The sequence below is a fragment of the Mustela putorius genome, unplaced genomic scaffold (assembly GCF_011764305.1).
Source record: "Mustela putorius furo isolate JIRA1106 unplaced genomic scaffold, ASM1176430v1.1 tig00000450_pilon_pilon_pilon, whole genome shotgun sequence".
NCBI lineage: Eukaryota > Metazoa > Chordata > Mammalia > Carnivora > Mustelidae > Mustela > Mustela putorius.
The window spans coordinates 11,565,430-11,585,275 of NW_025421385.1; positions in this window are offsets into that span (position 1 = coordinate 11,565,430).

Consider the following 19,846-nt stretch of genomic DNA (forward strand, 5'->3'; position numbering starts at 1 on the left):
CTGTAAATGTCTCCAAATTTAACGTCATGACCTTTTCTCAGGTAAATGTTTTTGGATAAAATGTAAATAATGATTCACTGTATGTCAAATACCACAGTATGTCAAATACTGTGCAATGTCAAGTTGACTGTCTTGTTACCCTCCAGAGGTTCATAGATTGGTTGACCTGTTGCATCTTTCAGTGAGTTTTATATTAAAACTCACTATTATTTATTATAATTCATTGGCTTTCCAAACTTTCTCCCCACAATATTTCTGATTAAGAAGTGTGGTTTGGTTTCATTGTTTAATTAAATGAAAGTTGGCATTTTAAAAATCCATACTGTAGCATGAAAAAATTAATTCTGTCCAGAAGCCTCTAGGCACAAAGATATATATATGCATCAGAATCTCTGGCAGTTGGGACTTCAAATCATCCAACAGAAAATGAGACTAAAGAATTCAAGGTGCCCAGCCTTTCACTTCCCAACACCGCTAGGCTCTTCTCTAATCACATAGCAAATGCTAATGTTCTCAAAACATAGTGTAACTCTATCTAATTGTGCCATTCTATAAAAATTCATCCTCACTCATCAGTGTGGAAAGGATCACTCTAGGGGTGCCTGGGTGGTGCAGTAGGTGTTGAGTCTTCTACTCTTGGCTTCAGCTCAGGTTGTATTCACAGGGTGGTGAGGTGGGCTCCATGCTGAGCAGGGAATCTGCTTAAGACTCCTCCCTCTCCCTCTGCCCCACCCTTGCTTACACACTCTTTCTTTTTCTGTCTCTCTCTCCCTCTCTCTCTGTCTAAAATACATAAATTAAAAAAAAAAATAGGATCACTCAACATAATTGTCCAAAAGTTCCTTCCAGTTACACGACTGCATGTATATGGTTTCCCCAGGAGGAACTAGATATTTCCAATGATGTTCACTGGGCATACACCAAGAGCAGATGGAAGCTTCTCAAGCTCTTCCACTCCTTTACTTTCACAAAGTACTCTAGACAGAGTATTTTGCTACTGTTGAAGTGGTTCCATTAAAGTATCTTAACCTGACAATAGAAATAGATATGCATTGCTGTGCTAAGAATAAAAATAAATCTATTTACATTTTTCCTGATGTTGAAAGATTGCATGGGCATTTGGGCCAGATTTCTAGAGAGGTTCCTACACAGGAACTTAGCTGATCGGTTAAAAAAAAAAAAAATAGGGTGAAGACCCACTGTGTGCCTGGTTTTCACACTGCATTTTGAACTTTCTATTTAAACATTTTTTGAATATTTTATTTATTTATTTGAGAGAGAGGAAAGCAAAAGAGATCACGGAGAGAGGGAGAAACAGACTCACCGCTGACTAATCAGAATGCCTAATACGGGACTCGATCCCAGGACCCTGAACTGAAGGCATCTGCTTAACTGACTAAGCCACCTAGATGCCCGGCATTAAACATTTTTAACAGTTTTATTTAGTGCCTACTCTGAGCAAAGAGGCACACTCTAGACATTGTGGCTCGAGCTGTGAATAAGGCATTGAGATGCCTTCCCTCCTAAAGCCTATATGCTAGGGAAGCTTTATATTATATATACCTTCTCTTTTTTCCCGCAATACTCAGTCACAGTCAAAGCTATTGGAAACTTAGAGACCATTTCTTCCAACATCCTCATTCTATGCATAGAGAACTAGAGTCCCAAGATTTCTCTATGACTTGTCCAAAGCTGTACTCTTCAAAGACAGAGTGAAATAAGACCTGAGTTCTGCCTTCTAGGGGGCTTGGGTCCTCCCCAGCTCCACTTAATTCATTCTCCAGTTCATTTAAAATTAAATTCCCAGTGTCATCTCACACCAAATCTTGAAAAAAATCATCTGATTCTCATGGAATTACCACTACGTGAAAGCACAAAAAACTCTGTGTACTCATATCTCTTAGGACTACTGTCAGACTGTGCTTAAAAATAATAATGATGATGATAATAATAATATCAAACATTTTTACAATGCCTATTAGCTTCCAGACATATTTCTAAACTCTTTATGTATATTAACACCCTTAATCCTCAAAACAACAAGATTATGCAAACACTCTTATCATCCTTCCTTTACAAATGAAAAAAATGGAGACAAAGAGAAATAAAGAAACTTGCTTGTAAATAAACTGTCCATCAAGTTAATGAGTCATTGCAGCCATTAAAAAGAATGAGCTTCCCATGTGTATTGTTGCTATAAACTTTCCAGAGTACACGTATACTGTGAAATGAAAAATATTCATTTATATATGTGTAGGTATATTATATAAAATATATATAATATATGTATATATTATGTATGTATATTCATATACATATATATGTGTGTGTGTACATATATATGTGCATGTGCATTGCTATTGTTTGCTTTGTTTTAATCACCAGAGAACTTTGTCAAAATATACTTTCCATGTTCCTAACCCTAAACTACCAAATCAGAATATCTCTGCCTAGGGTCTATACCATGGGTTACAAACAGATGATTTGTATGAGTACTCTTGCTTAAGACTGACTGCCTACAGCAACTGAATTCAGCAGGGAAGTAGAGTTCTAATTAACTGATTAGAATAAGTTATATGAAGTTGGGAAGCCCAAAAACCTTACATTCTCAAGATATTTATATTTTTGTAGAGGAACAAATAGATTACCACATGAGCTGGTAAAATACACTTGAGCAGGAACGAGAGCCTGCAGCCTTGGCTAACATTAAGCATCTATGAAATCTCTCCTGCACCAATATGCCAGAAAAACAGGGTTCAGAATTTTAATTGTTAATCCCTGATTTAGACCATTGAACTGCAATGCCCTTTAAGGCTAAACCAAATTTTAAATTGAATTCACTTGAAAGAGTTCATTGGTGACCTTTGAGAAATCAATTGGGTAGTATCCCAGGAAAATAGATGATTTAACTTCCTTATAAATTGATGACCTTAAAAGACATGTGTTATCCCTACCAAATATGGGAAAGTACTTTTCACGGTTCAAGTTCAATGCAGCCTGTGTTGTCCTACTGGGAAACTTTCAGTCTCCACGTAAAAGGACATGAAGGGGCGGACACTTCTGAATTCAGTCATTGGAAGAGAAATTTATTTTGTAATTTTTCTAAGCCCTTATTTGGGCCTTACCCACTCATTGTTTTGACTACTTGAATAAAAATTAAAGTCATCTTTTTATGTTCTTATTTTAATTCCAGTTAGTTAATATACAGTGTGATAATAGTTTCAGGTGTACAATATGGCGACTGGACACTTCCATACATCACCCGGTGCTCATCACGTGTGCCCTCCCTACCCCCACCACCTATTTCAGAAAAGTTAAAAAAGTTAGTTTAAAAAGTTAGTTTCTATATAAACTAACTTTTAGAGGTAGTCATGGAAATGACATGTTCAGACTATAGATACAAATTACAGTAGCTATCACCATGAATTGTCATAACTATCCAGTGAATACATTTCCCATGAGTGGCCCTAACCTGACCCTGTGCCCCCCTCTGTCAGGGGCCTAGAATCTCTGAAAATCCAGATTCAGGGGTGCCTGGGTGGCTCAGTTGGTTAAGTGGCTGACTTGGTTTAGGATCTGGTTGTGATCTCAGGATCCTGGGATCCAGCCCTGGTGGAGCCCCGTCTTGGGCTCTGTACTCTGTGGCAAGTCTTCAGGATTCCCTCTCTCTTCCTCTGCCCTTACTCACCCCTTGTCCCCTCCCTGCGCTCTAAAATAAATAAATAAATCTTTAGAAAGAAAGAAAGAGAGAGAGAGAAAGGAAGGAAGGAAGGAAGGAAGAAAATCCAGATTCAAGAGTTGCTTTCATGTGGCTGAACCTTATTTTTGTTATATTTCTCATCGATACCAATGGACCTCCCTGAGTGATATAAAACCTACTGCTGAGAACCCCCATCTCTAGAGACACATCCCAAGCTGCTCTAGACCCATGGAAGCCCAAACCAGGCTCCATGCTTTAGCTAGCTAGAGACAGCAGGAGTCCTTTCAGATTCCCCATGATTGACTGCAACCACCAGTTCCTCTTTTTCATGACATTTATTAGTTTAATATATTTACCAATAACTTAACAAGTGAGTACAAAATATAGACAGAGCAGTGAGATGAGTCTTGCTCCGGGAGATCAACAGAATCTCAGAGGCAAACTGAGAACTTATCCAGAAAACAATGGCAGAGGTACTAAAATGTCCCACATTTCCTGTTTTCAAGAAGTGTCTGGCAGTTACCGTCTGACTCTCAGTAAACAAAGACTCCGGTCCCAACTGCTATCTGCCTACCCAGCAGAGTTAAACACTGCTTCTCAGGACAGCCTTATATAAATAAGTTATGGGCAATATATTGCCAGCTTCCACCACCTAATAACATCATGTATTTTTTATGTATTGTTGGGATTGGTGAGTTGGAGGCATATCCATTGAGATGGATAATGGTTGTGTTCTTTTATGCACTTAGCCTTCTTATTGAGAACTGCATTAATCTTGTGTTTTATAATGGTGAATGCCAAAGAGGTGTCTCTCCCCCTCTGTTAAAAAAAAAAAAAAAATCCTATTTTGGCTTCTAAAGTACTTGCTACTTCTCTTTATCCCCTGCTTAGACATTTTTATTAGTATAATTGTTTTTGGAACCGTAAACCAAAAGCTGGAATCTAAGGAGACTGAATTCCCGTGGAGTAGATTTATGATCCAATATGAAAAACTCTTGTACTTTGAAATGCAGTCCCCAAAGTCAAGAAGGATTTGATGTCAGAATGTTTTTAAATCATTTCCTAGAGGAGATCTAATGCAAGTGCCTGGAGATTGCAAGGTTCCAACAAATGGAGTTAAATTTCAGGTTAATTTGCATTGATATCAAGGAGTGTTAGGTGATTTAACCATCATTAGTTTCAAATTGTTATACAGACTAAGTAGCTGTTTCATTCCAAATGCAAACACAATGACAAAACATGGAACTATTATTTAGTTGTTTTAAATAGATTGTAACTTTGAATATTTCTAGTATGACACATTTTCCCCACCTCTCTGAAATAAGCAATGCTGCCAGTGTGAAAACAGGCGCCAGTCAGCGTAAACACCCCATTACAGTGGAGAAGAGAAGAGCAGATACGGGGGATTTCGCAACTGCAAATCTACATGGACATTCTAACAAATTTCCCAGCTTACAGAACGTCAGCAGTAGAAGGGACCCTTAAAAATGATCTAGACCAGCAGCTTTATTTTATACTGGACAAATGTGCATGGGCAACTGGATTATCACACAACTGTTTAGAAGAGGATTAGGTAACAACACAAGACTCTGTCTTCTACAGTGTTCCTTCCCCCAGACCATACCAGGTCTATATGACCTTAGAAAACCAAAGCAGGAGTATGTGCATGCAATTATTTGCCATCCTTCAATGACAATTTGAAGGACCCCATGATCTCTACTGGGGAATCAGATGTTAATATTTTGTAAAAATGAAACTAGGTAATAAACAGATTTTTTTTTCATCACCTACAATTCTATCCAGTTTCTTTTCTATTTTTTGATCTTTCATTTTTATTGATGACTCATGCAACTTATTTTTATTGTTTCTCTAACCTGGAAACCATCTTTTCTTTTTTTAAGTTTTTATTTTCATTCCCGTTAGTTAACATACAGTGTTATATTAGTTTCAGGTACACAATATAGTGATTCAACACTTCCACACACCACCCGGTTCTCACCCCCTATTTCCCCCAACCCCTACCCCTCTCCCCTTTGGTAGCCATCAGTTTGTTCTCCATAATTAAGAGTCTGTTTCCCGGTTTGCCTCTCTCTCTCTTCCTCTTTTTTTCCCCTTGCTCATTTGTTTTGTTTCTTAAATGCCACATATGAGTCAAACCACATAGTACTTGTCGTTCTTTAAACCAACTTTGAGAAGTTGTTGTTTTCTGATCGTTGCCCCTTGTTTTCCCTTACGGTGTAGTAATTGTGACTACCGTGTTAAAATTTGAAAAGAAAGATATTCGTCATTGTGATGAGGCTATGAAGAGCTGCTACATCTCTATCATCAATTACCTGATTGCATGGACACATTTTCATGTTAAGCCCAAGAATGTGACTAAGATCATCGGAATAAAGCTCAGAGAAGACAAAACGGATGTTTATATGCTGGCATGCGTATATCAGTATTAAAACTGAAATGTTGCACTGTTGGTGAGAATGTGAACTGGTACAGCCGCTATGGAAAAGGGTATAGTGGCTTCTCAAAAATTAAAAAATTAGATTAGATTCAAGATCACATTGCTAGCCAAGGACAGAATGAGCTTCTGATCTTTACAATCTGATTCCAGAGCCATTTCTAATTGGCCACGCTGATCTAACTGCCATGGCATACTTCCTACCTTAGATTCAGCTACTAACTGGCAACCTAAACTTGATCAAAATAGTGGCCTTAGCCAAACTGACCCCCAAAACAGCATACTCAGAAAACAGCAACTACAAAAACATGGTTCCACTGAAGGGGTCCTAAGGCAACTCATTTAGAGTTTCCTTGGAGCAGATTTAGGACCTTTCCATCTTTAACTGCGCAGATAACTTCACAAGATTTGAAAGCTCTTTTTCCAATAGCCTCAATCAATTGCTTTCAATTCCTCATGCAGATTAATTTACAGACATGTAAATGCCAACTCACAGCCAAGACACAAACCTGATAAATCTGTAATGAATGCAACCCTTATTAACAGTCTATGGTTCCAATGAGAAATCTTGTAATTTACAGCAGCGGCATAATTATTCTATTTCCTGTAAGTAGTTACTGTAGTGATACCAAGTTTGTAGCTTGTCACATGGGTGATAGCACAAGTACATACAGAGCTGTTGGCTTTAATAAGGCAGATACATTGATGGGTATTCTCCAGCAATAACATTATGAAATATATTTATGAATGTGCAGGAACATTTACTTAATGGAACAAATTAAAACATTAAATAAGAAGTAAATGTGATAGACAAGGAACTGCAGCATACAAATAAACGAAATGTTCTGTGTATTTTATAATATTTACCTTGTTACCTCTATGTTTATCCATTTGTGCCACGCTTTTAGTTAATCTCAGAGTGACAGACATCACCACAATCACATCCCATGTGAGAAGAAGAAATTGTATCAATGTAGTTACAAAATGATGAACCTAAAATCAATCAGTGTACGTAAGCACATGTAGAAATACTCTGGAGTCCTGTTTCTGAAATACTCCTATTAGATACCAAAGAATGACTTAATTATCTGATGTCGCTGCTTTGAGGAAACTTTCCATTATCTTACTTCAAAGTCTAAAATATTGATAATGAGATGATTCATAGAGAGTGATGACAGTAACCTTTTACCTTTGTTATCTCTTGAAAGGTCACTTCATTTTATAGACTTTCATAGGCACTTGTTTCAAGTAATTGTGTACTATATATCAGTGAAATCAGATGTATGATGTCAGAAAAGAAAAAGATGCTCCAGCCTATTTTTACCCCACATTTTCTAGATTGAAGGTCATAGTGATGTGTTTTTGCATTAACTTACTCAGCTCAAAGAAATACATCTTGGATAACTCCAGGACAACAGAAAATGATGTCATGGATCTTAAAGTAGCGATCATCATGTTTTTCCCATAACACCATGTGTTTTGTTCCATCTTCCTCCTCTGTCATTGTCTGTTTACTGGTCTGTCCCCTACCCTAAACTATAAGCTCCTTGAGATGGAAGATTGTGACTTCTTCTCCACTGAATCTTCATGCTCCTTTTTGGATCCTCCTCAATGCTGGCACTGTAGGCATGCGATATCCGGTTTTTGAATTGAGAAAGAAGGGAAATGAGGAGAGAAAAAAAGGATGGAAGGAAGGGAAGGGAACGGAGGGAAGGAGAGGGGAGGGGAAAGGAGAGGAAGAGGAAGGAAGGAAGAAAGGAAAGAAGGAAAGGAGGAGGGAAGGGAAGAGAGAGGAAGACATTCTGCTCCGTCCTCTTCATACACGAAGACTCCACCCCTGTAGTCCTAGCAATGGCATATAGGTGAAGAAAAAAGGAATTTCCTGATGAAGTTATTCATGCCAATACTAATGATATCAAGAAAAGGCATCAACACAATGCTCTGCTGCTTGTAATTTATAGAAAACTCCTCTGGTTACAATGTACTTGGAGTTCCATTCAATTAGGTTAATCAAGCATGAGATCATACTGATCATTGTTTTTTAATAATAATTTAAAAACACTCAAGTAGTGTTTATTAAGTGTCTGGTAAGGGTCCGATATTATGTTCACCACTGAAAGAAAAGCAAAAGAAGTTGTGCAATCATCCATTCATTCAGCATTTATTGAGTATTTAGTAATTTGCCAGATGTGCTGAACACTTTCTCTGCCCTTGAGATAATTACATTCTTTCTGGGAAGCCAAAGCATGCAAGTGTAAAATAGAAAACTATGAGAACACTGAGATAAATATAAGCATTTAATAAAAAAAGGTAGTTTTAGCCAACATTTAGCAAGCACTTGCTATATGTCAGTCAAGGTGCTAAGCACTGCACATGCATTATTTTATTTATGGCTCACTGTACTATATACACATTGTCATTGAAATCCACATTTTGCAGCTGAGAAACGTCAGCTCAAATCAGTTAAATAATTTGCCAAAGTCATCCGCTACTCAATTTTCTTTCTGGCTCCCAAGTTCACAAACTCAAAGACCATACTCTACAACCACTGATCACCTGCCTAAATTTGGGGATGTAGGTAATATATTTTAGGGAATAGAAATTCTGCTTTGGCTAAAATTATTTTTTAATATTTTATTTATTTATTTGAGAAAGAGACAAAGATAGTGACAAAGAGCAGGAACAGAAAGGAGAGGGGAAAGCAGGCTCCCCACTGAGCAGGGAACCCAACGAAGGCTAAATCCCAGGACCCCAGGATCATGACCCAAGCCAAAGGCAGATGCTTAACTGACTGAGCGACCCAGGTGCCTCTGAAATTATTTTTCTTAAAAAAAGTTTCATCGGGGTGCCTAGGAGGCTCAGTGGACCAGCGGTAGGCTCAATCTTGGCTCAGGTCATGATCTCAATATCCTGAGATCAACCCCCACATGGTGTTCTGTGCTGAGCATGGAGCCTGCTTTCTCTCCCTCTGGTAGTGGCCTTATAAGCCATTCATTCACTGGTAGATTAATTTAATTTTAAAAATAAGGAAGCCCCTTCTATGTGCCAGAAACAATTCTACATATACAACAACAGGGAAAACACACTTCGTGATTCAAAGTATAGAATTCCAGATGATATTCTGGTCTAGAAATCAAGATTTGGACTCGTCACCATTACGGTGAAACCATGGGTATGGCTGAGGTCTTGGTGGAGAATATGAAGAGTGAGAAGAAAAAAAGGGTCAAGAATAAAACCTTTGAAACCGCCAACGGTTAAGGGACAATGGATGAAAAGTCTGTAAAGGAGACTAAGAAGGAGCAATGGGGAGAAATGGAATAGGAACCAGATGAAGCTGCCATTAAAGTCAAGGGAGGAGGAAGTGAGGGAGGAAGTGGTCAACCGCAGAGGTAAACAGATCCTGAACTTAGAAAGCCATCCATAATGTGGATGTACCATGACAAGGGTGGAAACCCAACCACAACAGCTTGAAAAGAGAATGGCAGGTAAGAAAAGGAAAGCAGGATTATAGGGTATATTTTTAGGTGCCTTTTGGTGAAGTGAAAACAATACATCACTCCACTCCCACTCCTGCATCCCCACGCAGCCAAGGGCTGAATTTTCTTCAAGGGGGAGATTTCAGTGGCCAGTAGTTTTCGACTGTGGCGGCTTATTAGAATTACTTCAAGAAACTTTAAGAAATAATGAAGGCCAGGACAAATGCAAATCTTCTTACCAACTGATTTGGAAGTAGATATGATATCTATATTGTTTTAAACTTTCAAAAGTGATTTGAATTTAAGCCAGGTTTGAGGAGCATTATCATAGGTGACATAGGGAAGAAACCAAGCATAAGCCTCCTGGCTACCTCAAAGAAGAAACTTGTAGATTCCTGTTGCATGAGAGGGAGTATCCTAAATAATAACCAACGTGATTTATGCATTAATGCTGCACTGTGCCCAGAAATTGATGTATGCCTTCCCAATGTATCTTTGCAATTGCCCAGTAAGTATTACAATCATCTCCCTTGTATGACTATGGAAACTGAGGGTCAGTAAGGTCAGTACTTCAGCAAAAGTCAGCTGGCTGGAAAGAGCAGAGGCAGGGGTCATAGGACCCCAAGATGTGTGCCTTAATCTACTGCCTGCCATGTTTAAATCGCCAGTCCCACCACAAAAATGCCAATATGAAACAACCAGATCATTATTGGGGGTACCTGTGTGCCAACAGGTACACAGACCAAAGGAAAAAGGCACAAGTGAAACTTTTTGAAGACTAACACAAAATGAAAGATATTATGGGTTCTACTGGAATATTCAGGAACATCACGTTGTCAATTTTCAAAATTATCCTTACATCATTTACTTGGCTAACTATATACTGTGCAAATTTAATTAGCATATCCAGCACAATCCAGATAAACCACTAGACAGATAATTAATTTTGCTTAAACCTAACACTGAACCTGAATGGCATTTCTCTTCTACCTTCCTAAGTGACCCAAAACTGAATGGATACAATGACATAAACCTAAATAATGATTTAGTAGAGCAATTAGCAAACGTTTAAAATTTTTTTCCTAAATTATCTGCATGATAAAGAGTACTAAATTTGCACCTAAGTGAAAGTTTGTAAATTACTCAAGACAGGTGAGCAGAAGAGTATCACCAGCTGCCCTAAATCGTAACTCATTGTAACTAAAATTCATTTCCGTGCACACACAAATAAATCATGCCTGTCCTCAAGGAGTAGACATAAATAGGTTCACGTGTGTCCATGAGTGCACTATTCACATGTTCCTTAACATGGAAGAGCTTAGATCAATCACAGCATCTGCCGTCACCCTGACAGCCACAACACTGCAGGATTTAAATAAACAATGGATACTTTTTTAATTTGTAAGTGACAGAATGAAGAATATTGTGGTGTTTCCTCACCAGACTGTAACAATATTAAGGTAAATCAAATTTTGCACCTCATTTATTTAACAATGTCATTTTTCGGTTGCTATAGGGTTTTTTAGCTTCTCAGAATACAAGACTGCACAAATTTCCCAGAACTTATTTTTGAAAAAAAAAAAAAAAAAAACCTGTTAGCTCTTGAACACTTAATTATAATTGGCTACGCTTCTTTTCTTTTATTAAGTGATAATTTATGAAAGACTACTTCAAGATCGTCTAAAATGCCTGCTTTGGAAAGACTGAAGCAGGGGAATATGTAATCACTATGTAATGTAATCAGAATATTTAATTAACATGTAATCATAAAAGAAGAAAATAGTCTCATAGCATTTGTGCCCCAAAGTCAACAACAGGACTGTATTTAAAAGGCTATATATGCCTTTAAAAATATTTTTAATGGAGATAACATGGTTTTTTAATAAAATATTTGCTCAATAATTCTTTTACTTTAAGCAGAAAATAAAGCACTTGACCAAGGACAGTACTGAAAGGATACTCCCTCTGGTTCTCAAATCAGTTCACACAAGCTTTCACAGTCCCCAGCAGTCCCAGAGCTCCTGCGTGCTCTCCATTGCAAATGCTCCTCTGGTTCCATTCTTCTCCAGCCACCCCATAAATTTCTTCTTTCTCTTGAGTCTTGGGTTACTTCTTAGGGCTATCCTTCAAAACCAAGGCTTTCTTTGTTATTTTTAATTTCTGGTCAATTTTTTTCCTATTTCAGGAGCCATAAGAACATTTAAAAAAATGCAATCATAGAAAATCACTGAGGAAGGAGAAGGCTACATAATTTTGTACACCAAATTAATGGCAAAATACAGGCCAAGAGATGAGTTTGATTACGATTTATAAATGTAATACAATTATAAAAGCAGATGTAGCCCAAAGCCAGGTCTTTTATACATTCTCCTATTTGTGGACACTAGGTGGTTTAAAACTTATTACTTTTTTTGGAAAGCTGCAACAAATGTTTTGTATATATCTCCTTGGATGCACGTGTGAAAGTTTCTTCAAGGCAGGTACCTAGAAGAGTTGCTAGATGGCAAGGAGTACAAGTATTCAAGACATCTACCTATTACAAAACGGCTTTCCAAAGTGGTTGTAACAATTAATACATCCATCCAGTTTGGAAGAATTCCTTTTCCCTCATCCCCACCAAATCAATAGAGTCTGACATTCTAATTTTTGCCAATCAAGTAAGTTAAAAAGGAAACTTGATTTCTTCAGTTTGTATACTTCTGATTATTAATAAAATTAAATTTCCCTTTACATGTAGATTAACCGATTTGATATTCTCTTCTCCTCACTGAAACTCATTGTCCAGTTTCATTTGCCTAGTTTTCTGGTGAGTCCTCTTTTTATGGATTTCTAGTATTTTCTTACATCTTTCTTATATTAAAGATACAAATCCTGTACCAGTTATATATGTTAAAAGTATTTTCTTAGTTTTTACATTTCTTTAAGTATATATTTCATCCATTTTATCAATTAGAACTTTAATTTTGATGTAGTCAAACTTATAAATCTTCTTTAGAGTTGTGGTTTTTGTACCTTGCTGAAGACTTCCTTTTCTGTTCCCAGATGATAAATTTATCTCCTGCATTTTTTTTAAATCCACACAGAAGTGATTTGTGTATGATATGAGATAAGGATCATATTTTTCCTGCATTTAAAATCATTTTATCTTATGTATTAAATAGTCCATCTCCCGCCCACATGCAGAAGTCACCCCTCATGTAAGTTCTCACATAAGATGAACCTGCTTCTAGATATGACATTCTGTACCACTCAGCAATTTGTTTTTAAGTTTTCTTTTTGCTGAACCTCATCATTTTATATTGCTCTTGTTAGCTGATCCAGTAACTGTCTTATCTTTGTTTTTGCCTATTTCTTCTATTTATTTTGTTTTCACTATTGTCTTAGATATTTGGGGGACCTATTTTCCATTTTCACTTTTGAATCCATCCCTCAAATTCCAAAAACTTAGTGATGGGATTTTAATTATAATTACATTGAACTTAAAAACTGACTTTGAGGGCACCTGGATGGCTCAGTGGGTTAAGCCTCTGCCTTCGGATCAGGTCATGATCTCACAGTCCTGGGATTGAGCCCCACGTTGGCTTTCTGCTCAGCAGGGAGCCTGCTTCCCCCCATCGCTCTGCTTGCCTCTCTGCCAAATAAATAAAATCTTTAAAAAAAATAAAATAAACAATATTTTTTAAAAAACTGATTTTGAAGGAAAATGGCATCTTCATCATTTTGAGTCTTCCCATTCACATTGATAAAAATGGTATATGTTTTTATTACTTCAAGAATCCTTCAATGTTCTCCAACAAAGTTCTATAATTTTCCCCATGAGAATCTAACGTGTCTTCTGTTAAATTTGCTCCTGGCTACCTGAGAAATGGTATTGTTAATGTGAAGAGGACTTTCTAACTGATTATATTTTAGAAATAGGAAATCTATTAATTTGTGTTTGATGGTTTTATATCTATTAATTTTCCTATAATCCTTCAGTAGCTATAATATTTTATCCATTGATTCTCTCAGATTATGTCTGTAGATGATCCTTTGCGGTCTGCTTTTTCTTCACAGTTCTATAAATAGTAGTTCTATTTCTTGTCTTACCTTTTAGGTTCATGAGAACAAGTTGGCATGATTATAAATGATTATAATGAACATCTTTGCCTTATAAAGTATATTAATGGAAATGCTCTTTAAATTTTATCAGTAAGTATGAGGTTTATATAACTTTTGGTTAGATACCCTTCTTTAGCTTAAAAACTTCCATTCCTAGCTTAATACAAGGTTTCATTGAAGAAGAATATTGAAGTTCATAGAATGATTTTTCTCAACCACTGAGATGACTATATGGATTTTGATCCTAATTTGTCAATATAATGGATAATATTTAGAGATTGCCTAATCTTTAAAAAAAAAAAAAAAAACCTTGAATTTCTCAAATAAAACACTAGTTGGTTTTAACAAGATTTTTTGTATGCCCTTATATTCAACCTGCTAATATTTTACTTATGATTTTACATCATGTTTCAAAACAAAGCTTGGTTATAATTTTCTTATAATTTCCTCTAGTTTATCAAGCCTATATTATCATATAACTGTTTTTATTAAGATAGAGATCTCTTTTAAATGTTCCATAAAACTTTCTTCTAAAAATTCTTGGACCTATTGTCTTATCACTGCTTTGGGAAAAGACAAGATAGGATTTTGACAATTCATTTCTTTGCTCATTACTGTTCTACTCAGGTATTTTATTTTTCGTGGAGTACATTACATACACTAATTTATGTTTCTTGAAAACCAAATATCTCATCTATTTTTTTAAAAATCTCTATTTTGGGGGGCTCATTGCTTCAGTTTTATCTTTGTTATTTTGTTATACTTGCTTTTTATCATTTCATCTATTAATAGTCATCACCCTTTTGTTATTTCTTTGTCTAGAACTCTTTGTTGTGTTACATATCAGGGAGGATAATACTATGAATCCCCCATGTCCCTGTCCCAGACTCAAAAATAACAAACTTGGGGTGCCTGGGTGGCTGAATCACTTAAGCATCAGCCTTCGGCTCAGGTCATAATCCCAGAGTCCTGGGATCGAACTCCTGTGTTGGGCTTCCTGCTCAAGGGGGAGTCTGCTTCTCCCTCTCCTTCTGCCTGCCACTCTTCCTGCTTGTGCTCTCTCTCAAATAAATAAATAAGATATTTAAACATCATCATCATCATCATCATAAACAACTCTTGGCCAATCATTTTTCATTTGTTACCCTAACCTCTCAGTTATTTTGAAACAAAACTCAGATACATCATTACATCAATACATATTTCAATATATCTCTCTAAAGATAAGGACTCTTTTAAAAACATAACAGCAGTAGCGCTGCCCTACCTGAAGATTAAAATATATTTGGTATCACCTAATCCACACAGTGTTCAATATCCCTTAGTGTCTCATAATTTCTTATAATTTTATTTTCCAGTCAGATGCTTATTAAGGTCCATATACTGCAACTGTTTAATGGATCTTAAGTCTCTTTTGATGTACAGATTTCCTCCAACTTTTGCACTGTTGTTTGAAGAAACCAAGTAGATTGTCCTATAGAGTATCTTTTAATCTGGAATTTGCTAAACACATCTAGGTATTACTTTAAATAGTCCTACCTTTATTCTCCATAATTCCTGAAACTTTGTGGTTATATATAGAAATCTAATCAAATAAAAGTTTAATATTTTATTTGGTAAATACTTCATAATGTTATGTACCATAAAGAGATTCATAATGTGTGGTTGAATTTCTCTTTTTTTTTTTTTTTAATGTTACCAGCTAGTGGTAAAAATTGCCTAAATCCACTCCAGCTGGAATTAGTATTAGAGTTAGGGAAAGGGTACAAAATTGTAATTTTAAAATCATTTTATTCCCATTGGAATCAAAAGCTTTCAATACTCTGAAAAAGAGAATTTTTTTTTTCATAAATTATTTGGTTACCCTAAGCAGAGTTCAAACAGAAATATAGGATTAAAATGTAAGCCTGTTTTATTTTTTTCCTCTCTATCGGCTTTCTAATAAACTAACTGGATTCCAACAGTTTCCAAAGGTGATAGAAAATTGCTTCTTTTTTTAGTATCCTTATGAAGTCATGCATTTAAACATATTTGATACATTGTCATTTTTAATTGGTCCTCAAATTGTCTCTGGCCACTGGGAACTTTTTCAGTTTGGCTCAACATGTAACTCATGTTACTGGGAGTCTGATAGACAGCTCCCTTCCTTTGTGTAGGACAAGAAATTCCAGGATCTCATAAACTTCCTGTTCAACAGGAATCAACACTTTACTGGACTCAACAATTCTCCGTGGATTTGTGGTATCTCTTATTGGAAATGGTATCTAGAAACCACGCTCTGAGCCAAGAGATGATCATTGTCCCTTGCCATTTCATTGTTCTGTTTTTTCTCCCCCTAGCCTTTTTTATTAACAAATTTGAAGATAATCTTTTAGATAAATATGTATTATGACTTTATACTAATACCTCTAGTTCAAACCTATAATTACAGAGTTTCTTTTTAGCCTCATCAGTCTCACAGCTGTGTCATTCTTTCTCTAACATGGAAAGCCTTTGTTTTCAATGGTGTCAATATAAACATTCATTTTCTTTATCCTTTAATACACACAACAGTCTCATATTAATAATAATATCATTATACATATCATATATAATTATAAAATTATAATTGATAATATTATTAACTAAAAATATTAGTTAAGTATATATTTCAGTTCGCTTTGTCCTTATGGTATATACCTCAAAATGTAGTCTAATTACCTTTTAAAAATAATTTGGAGTAAATCTTCTTTGTGTAGCTATTGTTCTTTCATTGCTAATAATTTAGATGGTAATTATTCCATTTATTGTCTCTGGACTGTCTTGCATTGAACCTAACTTTGTACATATTAAGTTTCTATAGGTCTTAAGAGAAACCCAATAGTTGAGTCCAATCTTCCATGGGACATTTTCCAAGGCTTCTGCCAAGACCCTAAGACTTTCCCTGGTTATGAACTATTTTTACATTGATTTGTGGCTCCAAGCTTCATTATTTTTCAGTAGAAATTTAAGGTTCCTACACTCAAGATGATTCTGTTTCCTTCCACAGCACAGTATGAATGCTTGTCTTTCTGGCTTAAGAGCAAAGATTTTTCAGTTCCTATTGATGGATTAGGGAGTGATTTCACAGCTATTTCCAATGAACAGGAATGCTGATATCATCTCTCAGATAGGCCTGGGACATCTTCTTTAACCTGTAGGTCCAAAGGTGAGTTTTCATCCTGGAAATCCCTACTGCTTTTACCACTATCACTTTTCACACCCTCTTTATTTGGTTACCTGGAGTTTTGTGTTTTTGTCACAAACGTAGCTGTCTGTTCCTCAATATTTAAAGATTTATTTATTTATTTATTTATTTGACAGACAGATCCCAAGTAGGCAGAGGCAGGCAGAGAGAGAGAGGAAGAAGCAGGCTCCCCACTGAGCAGAGAGCCCTGTGTGGGGCTCGATCCCAGGACCCTGGGATCATGACCTGAGCCGAAGGCAGAGGCTTTAACCCACTGAGCCACCCAGGCACCCCTGTTCCTTAATATTTAAATAATTTGGCCTATTGCTTGTTACAGCAGCACATAGAATAAAAATCGTTTACCCGGCATTCATTATAAGAAATGACGGAATCCCCAACATCTATTAAGGTCACAGCCTTGACCAGAAATGTCAGATGTTAAAATCAAACAGATAGGTTCACATGGTCTATAAAATCCAGTGACATTTGGAAGATTTCTTCATCCAGATATTTTGATATTGTAAACATCTGAATAATTGACTGATTTTTTTTACCTGGACAGTTGAGTTCACACAGATGTCCAGCCAGTTTAATCTCTGGTATTTATTTCAAAAGGTTTTCAAACATTTAATCTATGTCCTAATAGTTTGACCTTGAGCATGACACTGAAGTGCACAGGAGCTCAGTGGGATGCTCCGTGGCATTCCAGATCATGTAACTTGAACAGAGTTGTGGATGCACTGAAGATAGCCTAATAGATCCTGCAAGTTTGAAAGCTTCTTCTCTGGGTGTGCACCAAGTGACTTTTAGGGGTACTCTCTTTTCCAGTTCATTATTCAGTCAATTTTTGTTCTGAAGGAGACTTCACAGCTCCTCAAATGCATCATTTCCATTTTCGTTATTGGGTTCCTCTAACTTAGCCCCATCTCTTCTTAAAATTTTTTATTTTTTAAGGGAGAAAGAGTCATATATTCCAGCACATTCTTCTGCTGTGTTTTAAACATATCTTAACACAATTTTAAAAAGATATTTAAAAATTAAATTTATCCCTGGGCAATTTGATTTGTGGGCTAAGGAGAGCAAAGTTTTACAAATGGAATACTTTTAAAGTAAATCATAATTAATTAACTATGCAAATATATCAAATAAATTTGGATACATAGTTAGATGCCTAATTACAGTTCAGAAAGGTTAGAAATTGTAATACTATTTTTTAGCTTGGTTAATATAATATTATAATTGGGGTTGCTTTGATCATGGGGAATGTCGGAGACAATAATTTTTCAAGCTTGGCTGATTTTTAAATCATATAGTTATGAGTATTAGCAGCTTAATATAAAATGTGGTGCTGTCCACAAAGTGAAAAGAAATTATTTTGTCATAATAAGCTTTATTAATTTAACTAGTTGTGTATACAGTTACATTTTTCACTTGGAATTGAAAGCAGAATATTAGTTGATAGATTTAGTTTCTAAAAGAAACAGGAAATTTTTTATATATTTAGTCCATAGGAGAACATTTCTGCCTCCTCTGGTTTTATATTTCATATGTCCTAGAATTTGTAAATGACCATTAATTCCTGTATTTCTTCAGTGAGTGTTCACAGAGGGCTTGGCAATGCGTTAAGGGTTTCCCTCCTTAGTTAAACTCTCAAGTATCTTCTCCTGGGCTATTGCAATGGCCTAACTCCTTTGCCTTCTGGTTTCCAGGCTCAGGCTTTGTACTCCATCCTTCACCCGGATGTCAGTCATCTTCAGATACAGCAGTCCCATCCTGTCCCCACTTTTACCTGTCACTGGCCCTCGCCTTTACCTGTGTGTACATGCAATTCCCTCGCATCCATGTGGTTTTGTGACTCTGCCTTACACCTGCTGCCCTACCACCCGCCAACCCCCGAAAACTCTTGCATCTCTTTCTGCCTGGTTGAATTCCAATTTGTTGCTCAAGGCTCATAACGCAGGACCAACTCCTTAAGGAACTCCTCCTCCTCATCCGCACACTGAGCAGATGGCTGCTGCCTACCGGCAGGACTGTACCTTGATCTACAACTCCTCCTTCCAGTACTCACCACACTTGGCTGGAAACCTTTCCAAGAGAAGAAACCTGCCAGAGGAGGCCAGATTGGAACTAATGACTGAAGGGGGCTAAGGTTATGAAGCATGTGACAGTTGATTTCATGTGCCAACTTAACCAAGCTATGGCACCCAGCTCCAGTCTAGATGTTGCTGTGAAGGTATTTTTTAAATGTATTTAGTATTTAAACCAGGAAACCTGGAGTAAAGCAGATTACTCTCCATCATGCAGTTAGGCCTCATTCAATCAGCTGAAGGCATTAAGAGCAAAGACTGAGGAGCTTCACAGGAGAAGGAATTCTCCTCAAAACTGCAATGTTTCCAGTAGTAGAAACCTTACTACAGGGGCACCTGGGTGGCTCAGTATGTTAAGCGTCTGCCTTCAGCTCAGGTCGTGATCCCAGGGTCCTGGGATTGAGCTCCGCATCGGGCTCCCTTCTCAGCAAGGAGTCTGCTTTCTCTCCCTCTGCCCCTTCCCCTAGAGTGATGCTCAGTCACTTTCTCACTCGCTGTCTCGCTCTCAAATAAGTAAATAAAATATTGAGAGGAAGAAAGGAAGGGAGAAACCCTGCTGCCCTCTGTAACTTGGACTTAAGATTTAACACCAACTCTTGCCTGATTTGCCAGGTTACTCAACAAATTTTAAACTTGTTAGCCCCCAGGTCATGATCCCATGAGATAGTTCCTTAAATAAATGTATGTGTCCCGCTTGTTCTGTCTCTTTGGGAACACTGACGCATTCAAGGCAGAAAAGAGAAGGAAGAATGTTCCAGAAAGCACGAGCAAAATACTAGCCTTCCCATGTGTTCACATGTGGCTGGCTCATGGGGTGTGCCG